The sequence below is a fragment of the Capricornis sumatraensis genome, chromosome 1, assembly GCF_032405125.1.
Source record: "Capricornis sumatraensis isolate serow.1 chromosome 1, serow.2, whole genome shotgun sequence".
Classification (NCBI taxonomy): Eukaryota; Metazoa; Chordata; class Mammalia; order Artiodactyla; family Bovidae; genus Capricornis; species Capricornis sumatraensis.
The window spans coordinates 183,135,399-183,150,606 of NC_091069.1; the positions used below are offsets into that span (position 1 = coordinate 183,135,399).

The 15,208-nt window shown below is 41.8% G+C and overlaps 1 protein-coding gene across 1 annotated transcript in view; it reads right to left on the bottom strand.

Annotated features, from left to right (window-relative positions):
- Positions 1-13,480, bottom strand: part of IL1RAP (interleukin 1 receptor accessory protein) — a 160,043-nt gene extending 146,563 nt beyond the window's left edge. The window contains exon 1 of the mRNA XM_068971468.1: positions 13,372-13,480. The gene's annotated coding sequence lies outside the window, so the exon portion shown is untranslated. The remainder of the gene's footprint in view (positions 1-13,371) is intronic.
- Between the last annotated feature and the right edge of the window lie 1,728 nt (positions 13,481-15,208).

Genomic DNA, 15,208 nt, shown 5'->3' on the forward strand with positions numbered 1-15,208 from the left:
TGCTACTGTGTATGGCATTCTCTCACTTATATGGAGATTATTTCTAAGCTACCTTACCTTTCCATTCTTTTCCCTTAAAGAAGAGCCTCTCCAGTCTGAATCCAACACTATTTATTCTTATCTTATACATGGTTCTAGTAAAACTCATTAGTTGGCTCCTTAACCTATAGAAAAACAGGAAAAGCTAATGTACAGAGCATAGCAAGATAACTGGTAGAGTAAAACATGTTAAAAGCAAGAAATAATAGCAGACAATGAAAGAGAAAATGTATGAAAATCAGATTACACAAATTTAAAGGATACCAGTTTGAGGCCATTTAGTATACAAGTAAATGATCTCACCTCAATAAATTCTGAAGGAATTACAGTCCATCCAATAAACTGTCCTGAATCACCAGTATTAAGTGTTACATATTTTAGAATAATCTTCTTTTGAAATTACTTTTAAAACAAAAACAAAAAATGTAAAAGCTATTGAGATTTCATCATTTAAAAATCCCTTAGTGGCACCCATTCTCAGAAAAAAAAGGGACTTTTTGTTTTGACTTTGCCATGCATTTATTCAACAAATGTGTAATGAGTGTCAACCGTGATTCAGGTGCTCTTCTCTAGTGTTTGTGTACCTTTGCTCCAAGGAAATCATCAGATTTGGGAGAAGTGTGACCATAAAAAATCACACCCTTTAAAATATCTCATCAAGAAAGCAGAAAAGGAAGTCATTATAAATCAGCACCACATTGGTTTCCTACCAAGAAGCAAGTAAAGGCAGCCAACAAAATAGGACGGAGTTCATTGTTGCCAGCTTCTTCCAGGGAGAAATAAACTGTCAACTAGAATGAAGCTTCTCGCCTTCCCTCACAACCGTTGCCTCATTTCTCTGCCAAACACCTCTTCACTGCAGGGAAGGTCCCAGGAGACTCTAAAGGTGTTACAACCCTGCTCAGTTTGCCTTGGAAGAAAAATGTGGCAAAAAAACATTAGTAAGAAATATTTGTTTTTTATCATCACAGCTCCCAATACACACAAGGAGGCAACTGTGGCACTTTAAGATTTTTTCCGGTAGTTCACAATTAAAATTTAAAACTCACATGCGTTTGAGAAAGGATTGAATGAGATCATAGAAATAAAGCACTCAGCACAGCTCCTGGCACACAAGAAGTATTGGATCAATATTAGTGATAATGATTAGCAAGAGGTCCTAAACGCCTGGTAAGTTGTATAAATTAGCCTCATTAAGTGTTATCTGGGGCAAAAATCTGAGTCTTTGGCTGTTTTTCCTTAGTCACCCAGAATGCTCTGGGGCCATCACTGGAAGATAAAATAATTTTACATCAAGCCAGGTTTGGCTGGAGATGGGCAGGATTAGAAATGCTGCCTGAGGGGATGCTTGGAGGATAGAATCAAGGGAGATCTACAGAACCTTTACTCCATCTTGTTCCCCAGGACTGGCCCTTCTACCTACTGATGTGTCCTGCTGAGGGCAAGGTACCAGAATGGGTCCTGGAAGAAAATTATACACTGATTATATGATTGGATTTGGGGCTTTGATTTTTAAAGGACGTTAATAAAACTAGTGTAACTGAAAAACTAAATGGTATGTGTAAGCATGTTTGGAGAGGTTGTTTTAGTTCAAAAAATAATAAAAGAAGCTTAAGTGAAATAAGTACTAATTATGTTGCAGATACTCTGCTAAGCACTTTATAAAAGTATTTAATTCTAAAAAAGTTCTACATCCTTATGCCAATAGCACAGAAACAGGGTTAGAGATGTGAAGTAATTTTACCATATCTCAGAGAGATTAAGCACATTACCCTGCCCAGTTGTTGCAGTCTAAAACCCACATGTTTATTACTCTATGCTAATAAAATAATACAGTTTAAAAGGTCACACATTTGTTCACTGATTCAATACATTTATTGAACTATTCCTTCATAGGAAACACTGTGAAATGGAACACACAGAGATAAATAAACTATTGAGGGTCACTTCTTACAATCAAGGGCAAGCAATATGGAACAATGGTTAAGCTCGGCCAAGCTCAAACTTGACTCTACAGTCGACTAACTCTGTGACCTTGGCCTCAGTTTTCTCTTCTGTAAAATGGTGATTATAACAGCACCTACCTCTTAAACTTACTCTGAGGCTTTGATAAGTTAATACTTGTAAAGTTTACATTATCAGGAGGCATGTATGAGCCTACCTACGCACGTGTCAGTAAAGACTTCATGGAGAAGTTCTACTTTTTGAGAGAAGAGTTAGGTGCCATTTAGACTTTTAGACCAGCAAGAAGAAATTGAGCTCAGGTAGAATTAAATTTGCCTTTTACATGCTCACCCTTTAGGAGAGCAGATTTCAGAAAATGGTACCTAAAAATCTCATAAAGAAAGAGCTCTAGGTCCAATGTCTTGGGGGATTGATTACATAAAACACCTACACAAGAACTGTAAAATTTCCAGCTGAATTGAATTGAGCAACAGTGCATACATATCCATTGATTACTTAGTGTATTTGGAAAAAATAATGATACCATTTGAGAAAAAGAAAAGGAAACTGGTTTTGCCTATTTAACCTGCTTCTTTTGTTGTTTTGCTGGACATTACAATGGGAAAGAAAGGCTATGAATGACTCATCAATGAAACTAAATTGTATCCTCGTTTGTTCTAGGAACCTACATGAGATCAGAACAATTTGTTTCTCCACCTTAGAAATAAATTCTTCCATTTTCCTTCACTCTCTGTTTGAGGTTTTAAATACGTCAAACCTGGTCATCATTCTACCTTAGCCCTTTCAGTAACTTCCTGCTGCACTTGGCATACAATCCAAACCCCTTACCTCAGCTTCGAAGGCCACTCTGATCTAGTCCCTGCTTATCTTAGGACCTCATTCCCCAGGCCTTCTTTACCTCTCACCAGACCCCTGCCACTTCAGCCATGACCAGAATGATCCTGGCTCCTTCTCAGTCTTTTTTCTAGCTCAAACATCACTTTCTCAGAGATGTTACCCCTGACTATTCTACTTAAAACTGCCCCTCCCCAAAAGCCTCCAGCATTGTTGTTGTTGTCATTATTTTCATTTCAGCCCCTCTTTCCCCTTATTTCTTATCCTGAAATTATTTGTATTTTTTCTGTTTACTTATTTGTCATCTGTTTATGTGTATACATATATATATACACATATATACATATATATATTTCCTTTGGTATCTTTCTCAAACTATTCATAGTAACGCTAACATCAAGGAATCACCTCAATCACATCTACTTTCCAAGGCAATTTTGGATAATTTATAAATGTATGTATATACACACTTATATATATGCATATATTTTGCACACATATAAATTTAATTTCAATATTCTAAATATATAGTCAATATCCTAATATACATGTATACATACATAGGCATGTATGTATGTGTATAAGTGTATGTATATATAATGAACTGGTTATTTCATTATTTTATATTCGTTTGGTTGTTGTTCAGTCACTCAGTCATAGCCGACTCTTTATGACCACACGGACTGTTATCTGCTAGACTTCTCTGTCCAAGGGGCTTTTCAGGCAAGAATACTGGAGTGGGTTGCCATTTCCTTCTCCAAGTGTCCTTGGAGATTGAACCTGAGTTTGTAATTCATTTACTTATCCATTTCCATCCATTTCTTTTTACTCTATGTGGATAAATAATACTAACATCTTTACATTTATTCATTCATCATTTACTCATGATGCTATTTCCCTCATTTAGGCAGATGCTATTTGCTAGGTACCCAGGATACAGCAGTGAGAAAAATAAAGGTCCCTGCCCTTGTGGATTTTACTCCAGTGGAAGTAAACTAATCACTAAACAATAGACAATATATTAAATAGCATGTGGAAGCCAACAAGGTGATAACTATTATGGACTAAAGAAAAAGTTGAGCAGGGTAAGTAAGGAATGCCAGGAGTGTGGACAGGAAGCAGGATGAGGGGCAATTTTATAATGATATAAAAGCAGTCAATGAACTTCCCTAACAGTCTAGTGGCTAGGACTCCCAATACATGGGGCCTGGGTTCAATCCCTGATCAGGGAACTAGATCCCACACAACACAACTATGAGTTCGAGTGCTGCAACTGAGGCCCAGAGCAGCCAAATAAATAAATAAGATAAATATTTAAAAAATAAAACAGTCAAAATTTCCTTCACTGACCAGACACTGAGCAAAGGCTTCAAGGAGATGAAGGAGCTAGCCATGTAGTTATCTGGGACCCTGAGTCAGAGAGGAAACAGAATGGAAATCATAGGAGGCCTTGCAAGGTATTTTAAAGACTGGCTTATACACTGAGAAAAATAAAAGGTGGTTACTTATGCTGGTCTGTCTTATGGGTACTTTTTAGATATCAACTTATTTAGTTTTCATAACAACCCAATGAGTAATCTACTTTGTTTATCTCATTTTACATGGAGAAGTTATATAACTTGTCCTGTATTACACAGATGGAGCCAGAATTTGAACCTATGTAAAATGACTGTAGACTCTTAGAATACACTGCTTCTCAGTATAGAAAATTTTAATCTAGCAATCCCCAGACTTCAGTACAGAGGCCCTAGGTACCTGCTACTTTAACAAACTATCCAGATGATTCCGATGTAGATGGTCCATGCTCCACAATTTATCACTGGGTTAATTCCTCAACCATCTGAAAACTTTCTAAATGTTTTAAAGTAAATTATCATATTTATTTCCTGGCGTTTACCAGGCATTTATCTCCAGTGATGGCCAAACTGGGAAAGATTTTCTCAGACCGGCTGAAGTGCCTACTTGGTATATTCCCACTTTTTATCTGGTTTTATTTATCCGTTGTTGTTGTTGTTGTTCAGTTGCTCAGTTGTGTCCAACTCTTTGTGATCCCATGGATTGCAGCACGCCAGGCTTTCCTGTCCTTCACTGTCTCCCGGAGTTCGCTCAAACTCATGTCCGTTGAGTCAGTAATGCCATCCAACCATCTCGTCCTCTGTTGTCCCCTTCTCCTCCTAGCTTCAATCTTCCCCAGCATCAGGGTCTTTTCCAATAAGTGAGCTCTTCGCATCACGTGGCCAAAGTATTGGAGCTTCAGCTTCAGCATGGTTTTATCTGAGTTTCATCAAAGGGGAGAGGCTGGGACTTCCCTTGTGATCCATTGATTAAGACTTCACTTTCCAACCCAGGGTGTGCAGCTTTGATCCCTGGTATGGGAGCTAAAAATCTCACATGTCTCCCGGCCAAAAAATCAAAACACAGAACACAAACAATATTGCAGCAAATTCAATACAGACTTTTAAAAAAGATGGGGGAAAGGTTTTGGAGTAACAGTAGTGCTGAGTTAAGAGGGAGGAGTAGATAAAGAAGGCCTTTTAGGAGCCAGATATTAAGAGCCATGGACTTAATATATTTAATCTTACTTTAACCCCTATAAGCAAATATATATGTATATAAGGGTAGATATAAATATAGACGTCTGTCTAACCAGGAGATGGCTAGAACGGACTTTTTTACCACTTCACAGATGACAAAACTAAGTCTGGGCAGGCTAAACAATCAGTATGTAGGATTCAAATCCAACTCTGACTTCAAAGCCAGCCAGCTTTTCATTACTCACTTTATCCATTCAGAGCCCAATCCTATCATTGTCTTACACTGAAATTGGAAAATGGAAGTATAATCTTCCAGAAAAGTGCTCTTTAGTATGTATTACACTCACAAGTGTCCATCATTTCTATAAGCTGAATGAAATCCCATATCTATTTCAGTGACAGCCAAGGTTCTTCAATGGGCACTAAATTAGCTCAAAAGAAGAAAGCAGAAAATATGCACTCATAATACGACAATCCAAATTCAAGCTACATATTTTATTCCTTTATTTCTTTGTAGAAGATTATGGTGGTTAATAGGGACTTCCCTGTGGTTCAGATGGTAAAGAATCTGCCTGCAATGCGGGAGACCAGGGTTTGATCCCTAGGTCAGGAAGATCCTCTGTAGAAGGGAATGGCTACACACTCCAGTATTTTTGTCTGGAAAATCCCATGGACGGAGGAGTCTGGCAGGCTAGTTCATGGGGTCACCAAGAGTCAGACACAACTGAGCAACTAACACATACTGCTATGGTGATTAATGGCGCTACAGAGCTTCCTTTAGGAAGAGCTTCCTTCCTTTATGTATATTATATATATATATAAAGTCTCTTTTCATTTACCAAACAATAAATGTCAATATGCCTAATCCAAGTGTCTGTTTACTCCTTCCACCCCAAAACCTGGATCCAGAGGGGAAAACAGTTGCAGGTTGTGAGAATGTGGCAAAGCCGCATCCGTAAGGACACAGAAGGCATCTTTAGGGATCTGCCTCCTAGTCCTGTGCTCACTTGTGATTCTCATTGAGGTCAAGAAGGCTGCCAGGTATCTGGATTTTATGACATTCCTCGTGCCATGACATATGTGTGGACGCCTCCATGGAACTAAGAGTACGGTTCTACTCTTAGCTTCCCATGGTGCCTCTAAGTCAACACTCTACAGGCACAGACTCATAGCACACCATGCCTTGGAGAGCACCTCATCCAACTTCCTCATTCTAGAGGTGAGAAAAAGGACTCTCAGAGAAGGAAAAGCCACTGACCAGTACCAGGGTTGGTGGACTGAATGATCAAGGGGGAAAAAACACAACCTTGGAGTTAGAAAGCTAGAGTCCAAGTCCCAGCTCCACTATTCACTGGCTGTGTGACCTCTGCAAATATTCAGCCTCTCAAACTCAGGATGTTAAATAATGCTGAAAACATTTACTTTGGTTACATCAGATTATTGTAAGAAAGAAAAAAAAAATTTGTCTTCATTGTATATAATAACAAGCATTTTGAGGGCCCACAACTGTTAATTTCAACCTAGGCCTTCTAGTTTCTAATACAGTATAAATTTGGGCATGCATGTGAATATCATTGCAGTTGTTAATTCTAATAAAGGTTAAAATTCCTACATACCATGATCTTAACAAATGTTTTGGCATCTGACTAACAGCAACCAAAAGCCAGATGAAATGTGTTTATTATCCCTTTCACAGGTGATAAGAATAAAGTAGAGACAGACCACATAAGTTGTTCAAGGTCAAACCCAGGGAAGATGGTCTGATGGTAAAACCCACAATCTTGCACAACCATAATTTTAGGTCACCATAGCATCTGACCATAACTGGCTTAAAGAAGGGACTGTGTTATCTATGAAAAGAACATTTTCAGCTATCAGAGTTTATAAAATGACTGGTTCTCTTTTCTGTTGCTTTTAGCATTGATTGGGAAAAGAAGCAGCCTGTGTAATCATAAGGGCTTATATGCTGGACAGGAAAAAACCGCAGGCATCTCCTACATATAAACTAGTCAAAAAAGGTCATCCAATTATATCAAGTAAGAGCTGGACTTTTTCACTGCTCTTGGAAATCAAGATCAAAGTTCACTGCAGCTGCCCACTTCCCTGGAAACTTCCTACTTTCTCGCAAGTAATTCATTTATGTCACCTGACACTGGTCTTGCTGTCAATATATGTAAGCATGAACTTCAGTGTCATCGTTCACTGTGTTTGCAGCAAAATGCCTTGTATTATTGGGATAAAAATGTCTTTTTCCATGATTTAGCCAGTGATATTCAACCTTATTAAAATTTGTGACTCCTCATCCTTTGTGTGATTTTGTGACTACAAAATTTTAAAAAAAAAATAATAAAGTTACTTTATTAGTTTGTAGAGACAGGCTTTGCAATAATGAATGATATGATAAAGTATGGGCTTCCCCTTCCCTGGTGTGGCTCAGCAGTAACGAATCTGCCTGCAATGCAGGAGACGGGGGAGACGCAGGTTCAATCCCTGGGTTGGGCAGAACCCCTGGAGGAGGAAATGGCAACCCACTCCAGCTTTCTTGCCTGGGAAATGCCATGGACAGAGGACCCTGGCAGGCTACAGTCCATGGGGTCTCAAAGAGTCGGACATGACTGAGTGACTGAACACATGTGATAAAGTATGAGAAAACTAGAAAGCCCATGCTACAGTACTTGGCATAGCATGAACCCATCATTCCTTAAACTCTGCACATTTTGAGTATAGGACCCCGCACTAGGAATGGGCAGGGTAACATGCCCTCAGTTGTTTAGGTATTCATCAGGGACTTGTAGAAGAATACTAAGGGACAAATTACTGGCGAACAGTAATAAAAAGAAATTTTTTTAAAAACATAATTATCATAAAGACAGAAAGAATGTTACAAGCATTTTAAAGGATCTCCAAAACTTGGAAAAATCAAGAAAAATTTGAGTAGCAGGTTTGGAAAGAAAAGTAGGAGAAAGGAGATAGTAGTTTAAGGTGGTGTGGTGTGAGCATACAGGAGGAGACATTGATAAATCTAGCTATGTGAGTCCTCAGGTCTTATGGTATAGTGTCTAATAAACACTGGAGAGTTGACCGAAGAGCTGTGTGCTCAGGCACACAGGTTCTAATCCTCACTAATTGGATAACTGTGGGCAATTCTCTAAGTTTCTCAGAGCTTCAGTTCTTTCATCTGTAAAAGCCAGACAATAATATAGATCTGAGAGTTATTTTATGCTTAAATGAAATGACAGAAGTACATGCACCGATGAATGCTGATTTCCTTTGCCCTCCTCTGTTTAACCAGAAAATAGGTTTCTTGGCAATCAGGGCATTTTCTCTTCATTTCCCTTTCAATCTTTAGCCTTGAATTTTACAAAGAGATGTGGTGATAGAATTTCAGAGTTGAAAGGAATCTTAGAGAAAAATAACAATGCATTGCAGCAGGAGAGCCTTAAAGATTCACTAGACCAGCTCTTTCACACTTTAGGCCTAAAGGTAATGCAGCTTCCCCCAGCACAGGCAAGATAATAGCAGGATCAGAAGATGGAATGGGGAGGGGTGGGTCATGGGTCTCAATTCAGGTCCTCAGTTCTAGTTCAGAGGCTGCAGAATTTCAGGTCTTTCCTAGCTCTAAAGTGAAAGGCAAACAAGCGTCTCAGCAGTGGTGCCTGCTTTGTGCTACATGACACAAAGCTATGTAACCTCTCTGAGTCTCAGTTGCCTCAAAAGTACACAGGATGACTATAAGGACTGAATGATATGATGCTGCTAAACCACTTAGTACAAGCCATATGCTGCTGCTGCTAAGTCATTTCAGTCGTGTCCTACTCTGTGCGACCCCATAGATGGCAGCCCACCAGGCTACCCCGTCCCTGGGATTCTCCAGGCAAGAACACTGGAATGGGTTGCCACTTCCTTCTCCAATGCATGAAAGTGAAAAGAGAAAGTGAAGTCGCTCAGTCGTATCCGACCCTCTTGGGGATCACTAAAAACAGATCACTGAATGATTTAATCAAAAATCAGTAAATTTTGATTTTCACAACTGAACAAATTAATAAATTAAAAGAACTGATGGCAGAAGAAAGAATTAATGTATAGTAAATACCTCTCATGAATGAGGTGCTGAGCATAATATCTCACCTCAGGAACCTTCCAGACGCTAAGACTCCACACTGCCACAGCTGCTAGAGCTAGTCAGAACATGGTCAGACCAGAAGGAGGTCCCCTAACAACCTTGCCAATGTAAGCCATGAATGCTCACTTTCAATAGAAAAATAGGAAATGAGTAGCTAACCTGATTTAATCCCCCCAAATACCAGATACTAAATGTTCTGTAACCTTCCTGTTCTTTGGGGTTTCTATTTCTCCCACAGAACAATTTCCAAGATGGGTAGAGAGCACAGTAGGTGGCTCTCTTTAATATTTCACAGGCAAGGCAATTGTGACTCACCAGATCCTACATCTGTGTCACCAGCAAAAGCCTGACAAAGTTGAGCAACAAATGAAACTGTGTGTATGTCAGAGATAACCTTCAGCTTTTTCTTCTGCCTCTTCCTCTGATTTTCTCCAGCTCCTTTCTGCTTTTCTAACCGTGCCAGGTAAGATGACGCTGACCGCCTACCTTTTGGCAAAAGCAAACATATGCCTCCAGATGCCAAAAGCAAGAAGCACAGTGTTTCTCCCCTAAATGTATTTGCCAGCTGGTCTGCTTGCTGTAAAGCAAAGAAACCTGAAGGCCTGTGGGGGTCTCAACAGATAAATGGCCCCACTGTCTGGGCCAGAAACAGATCTGTTCATTTTCCTACATAAGCCTGCAGCCATCAGTTTCCACCGGGAAGACTGAAACCCCAGACCAGTGATCAGCATCGCCAGCCGGCAGTGGTCTTTCCTATAAATGCTGCCTCTGCACACTGTTCACTATATCCCACCCTTTCCATCCTTGGAATTGGACAAAAGAAGAGAAAAATGCAGTGGTCACTCATGGCCTTTGTTCCTCAATCTTAAGACCCTGACTGTTAGCACGAGGATGGCAGAAAGAAGAAACCACCCAGAACAGGAAGAAAGCCGTGACATAACTCTGCACTTTATGTCTTCATGGTACTCTTCTGCCTAGGAACTGAAGGTGTACTACATCAAACACATGTGAGCAGACAGGCTGCCCTAGAGATTCATCACTCTGAAACTTCTTCTCCTGACAGCTGCCCCACCAACCTCTACAGAGCATAGTTCTCTCAGAAAAGAACTGTCCTCTTCAGGACAAAATGGATACCCTGAAATCACCAAATAAGTAAGGTCACCCTAACAACTGAAGTAAATGGCTAATGATGTCATTGGAGAGATGACAGGAAGTGATGGGAAAGGCCTTCCACTATAAGTCAAAAGATGTGAACTGTATTTCTAAGACTGAAATTTACTAACCACCTGACCCTTGACAACTTCTCCTTTCTCTGACTCTCATTCAATTTTCTTCTCAATAAACTGAGATCAGCTAAGAAGAGATATCATTTAATGAGCACCTACTCACTACACTCATTTTACGTTATTTGACTTAATTTACTCTTGATATGAATCCTTGGGGTAAGCATTTTTTCCACTTTAAACAGTGAGATGAATTGCTTAGTATTACCCAGCTACATATGAATTAGAGACCGAATTTGAATTTGATCGGAAAACCGGCTTTTTTCATACTTTATCATATCATCATATTATCCTTCCACTATTACTACACCCATTATGTCCTTCTCTCAAGGCTATTGTAAGTAGCAATGAAGATAATACATATGGAATGCACTAGAAATTGTAAAGGCATATATATATATATGTGTGTGTGTGTGTGTGTGTAACAGTCTAGATAAGGAGAAAAGGTATTACTGAATAACCTTTCTTTGAAATACCAGAACTAAAAGGAGTCAGCTTTCAATCTCCCATCCCCTTGTTCTGACCTTATTTTGAGCATTTTCCTTTTCCCTACAAGTCCCTGTTCTCTCAGGCACGTGTTCAGATGTATCCTGGCCAGCTCATCACAATGCATGCACACGGAACAGGCTGACGGAAGCAAGCATTCCCATTCTCTGCAAATTCCTGGTGTGGGAGCTACCTAAGGGGTACCACCAAACTCTGTCCTTTCCTCCAGGTGTATCACACCCCCACCCTGCATACTTCAGTACTACAGCCATATCCAATGGACCGTGAAGCAGGCAGCCAACTAAATACTGGATGCTCAGTTCAGGGACTTATAGCAGAGCCAGGAGATAATAGTATATAACTGTATGAAGTCAAGAATAAAATCAATTGTTACATTCCAGATGGGGGTATATAAGGGACACTACTTCATTTTAAAATACCAATAATGCCAATAATAAAGGATGACTAGAAAGGGCGGGCACATGCGGATGTTTGTGTTTACATTAGATGTTTGTGTCCAGAGAGACTGAATTTAGGAGCACCACTGTATAATCCAAAAGAAATGCATGTAAATCTTCTTGTTTTCCTATACTAGCTGAAAAGTATAAAGCTGCTTGTCTGACCTGAGACCGCAGGAATAAAAGGCTTAGAATAGTCTGCAACATAGATGGAACTTGTAACTTCTCTTGTCTTTCTACCTCTCGTCAAATTCAAGACCCTCTTTGCCAATAAAAGCAGCCTCAGATCAAAGTTTCACAGAACTGAGGTTTGACCTAAAAACTAGCAGGGAATCGGCATCACTGAGAAACATTTTCTATTCCAAGTCAAGCATCTACGATCAAAGTCACATGTAGAGGGCATTCAGAAAACACTATAAAAGAGCTGTTCAAACTCCAAAGAAGGAAACACCACAACATCCAGATTAAAAAAAAAAAAAAGTCACTCTATCTGAAAAATCAGCTCTAAAAAACCCACTGTCTCCAAGGTTAACATGTAACAATATTTACAATCGCTGCCATCAGTGTCAAATTGACCGGGTGCCAAGTCAGGCACTGTGATAACCATGCTGTCTGAATTACCCCGTTTCATCCTCCCAAGTGACCTAAGGAGTCTTTGTGACCACTAAAATCTCCGTTTTATGGCTGGACCAAAAACACAGGCATACACAAAACAAAAAACAAAACTGACTATCAAAAAGACTGGATAACTTGCCCAAGTTCACACAGTTAAAACGTGGCAGAGCTGGAGAGAAAGCCAGGTAAATACTCCTCCTCAGCTGGTAGCTAACCTGAGATCCCTGGAGCAGAGCAGTGTTTCAGGATTTCACAACGAGGGGGTGGAGGCAAGACAGGCTGCGGACTGACTCTTAAAGGAAACGGCAGAAGTTTGCTTTTATGTTTGTGATTTTTCTGTGCAACTCAGCTGCCTCCCTCCTGCCCAGGACTTAGCAGTGAGACTGGCTATGGTTCTGTGCCGTCAGCTAATCCTATATGAGAAGCATCGTGTTTCCCACAGTACCACTGGCCCCGCTTCCCCTGTGGCTGAAGAGAGCAGGGTACCAAACGGGGTGACTGGTGCTGGGATGTCCCTCACCTCTCCACTGACCCCACCAGGAGTCTGACAGACCCCCCTCGGCGGGGCATGTTTCTGAGAAAACAGGTCGGGAAAGAGGGAGAGAAGCTGTAAGCAGCCTTTACCCAGGCTGTCACAGGTCCAAGCTGGAAGAGACGTGATACCCAGTGGCAACGCTGGGATACACTGCCCCCATCTATCCTCATGGTTCACAGCAGCACTCCGGAGAAATCAAGGCGGGGGTATACCAGGCTAGATCCCTCAGAGCTGGGAGAAGGGTGCAGCGACGCGCAGCCCTCCCGTAACTGCGTTACTTAAATGTTTACAAAGCAAGGATGGGACTCGGGACAGTGGGTTCGAGTCCTGACCACAGCACTAACTAGCTGTGCGACCTCTCCCAGCCGCTGCCGCGATCTATGCCTCAGTTTGCCCTTTTGTAAAACAGGATTGAAGGAGAAGATCTGTCAGAGTCCGTCTACCCTGAGATTCGGTAGGTCGGTGATCCCACAAGCCCTCCTCACCGCACCAGACTCACCTTTCTTGGGAGGAAGAGCGGACGTGGTGAAGGCGGCGGGAATGAGTGCAGGATCGCTCAGCACCGAATCTTTCGGTGCGCTTGGCCAAAGCCCAGCCCCGGGGACCCCGATCCGGCCAGTCTTCCCGCAATGAGCCTCTTACTTTCCGCCGCACTTTCTTTTTTCCCCCTTTGGGGCTCCTCCCCTGCCGCTGCGCGATTGGCCGCCGCCGCGCGGCTCCGGCTCCACCCGCCGCCTCGGCTCGCTAGCCACCCGCGCTCTGGGCTTCCAAGAGCTGAGGCCGCGGGGCGGTACCGAGGGCAGCCCCGCCCGCGGCGAGGAGGAGCGGCGCCGGGCCCGCGGCCCGCCAACCCGACGCTGCGCTAGGCCCTTCGGCGCCCCGCCACCTCCTGGGCAGACTGGAGCGCGCAGAGAGCGTGGGTCCCGCAGCTTGGCACGACGCCAGGCGCTTCGGGTAGATGTGCTCTGCTCTACACAGAGACGTACACTTGGGCTCATTGCAAGATCCTGGTCTCATGGTCGAGAACGCTGTCACGCTGCCTCTTCCCGGCTCTGTGTATTTAACTCTCTGCTGCACCAAAGCCATGAGTCTGTGCAGAATTTGCGCCCCCATCGTGTGCCAAACCCAGAGCGCTACAGGAAGAAACATACTCGACCTTGGTGGTCCGGAGCCCCCGCTCCGCTGCAAGTAACAGTCCTGGGAACAAACTATTGCTCATGACAGCAAAATGTAATCTGTATTTTCCACTGGCGTGTACTGGTGTGCCTAGCAAGTTGCCTGGCGCAAAGTTGGCACTCAGTACATGCATACTGAATTAGTGAATGAATTAAGCGATATAGAACCAAGCGATCTCAAAAGAATCACTCGTTTTCATTCACTCCCTTTTCTCCAGATTTCTGAAAGAGCCCTCAGCCAACTTCTCCCACTCTAGTGGTAGTCTATGTAGTCATCCGGAGCTTTACAATGACTGTCGACTTCTTTGTTCAAGAACCTTCTGTTGTTCTCTATTGCTAGTCCATCACCATTCCTTCCTGGCTGGCAAGGCCCTTCAACACCTTTCCTAATATCTGAGACTCCCAACAAAAGCCAAGTTGACCTGTCTCTTCACACATGCTTTACTGTACCACATTTATGAATTCCTTCTTCTGTTCTTAGGACTTCCCTGGAGGCTCAGACGGTAAAGCATCTGCCTACAATACGGGAGACCCAGGTTCAGTCCCTGGGTCAGGAAGATCCCCTGGAGAAGGACATGGCACCCCCCTCCAGTATTCTCACCTGGAAAATCCCATGGATGGAGGAGCCTGGTAGGCTATAGTCCATGGGGTCGCAGAGTCAGACACAACTGAGTGACTTTACTTTCACTTTTCTTTCTGTTCTTAGAGTTACCTAATTGAATCTTGTTTATTTATTTATCCATGAAATTGAGATTCAAAAAAAGAAATTAAAGAAAAGGAGAAAAAAGACGTGAAGGAAAAAGATCCTCATGAATTAGTAAGTGGAACTAGGAGGTGCCAGTCTCTAGGTACCAGCTGGAGATGAACAGCAATGCAAAACTCAGACACTGCTGCCTCAAATGGTTGAACTTCCTAAGGTAAAATAACAATATTACTAAAGCTGTAGTCATGTTCATATTGTTTCACTTATTTCTATCGTTTATGGAAATCAATCCTGAGAAAGCATTTGTCTCTGGATACCTGGCACACAGTACCTGTTCACAACATTGTACCAAAAAGGAAACAACCTAAAATTTTAAAAGTTTATTTTATGAAGTAGAAGCAAAACTGGTCTTTGATTTATTATTCACTCATGAAATATATTTCAGGACATCGAATATT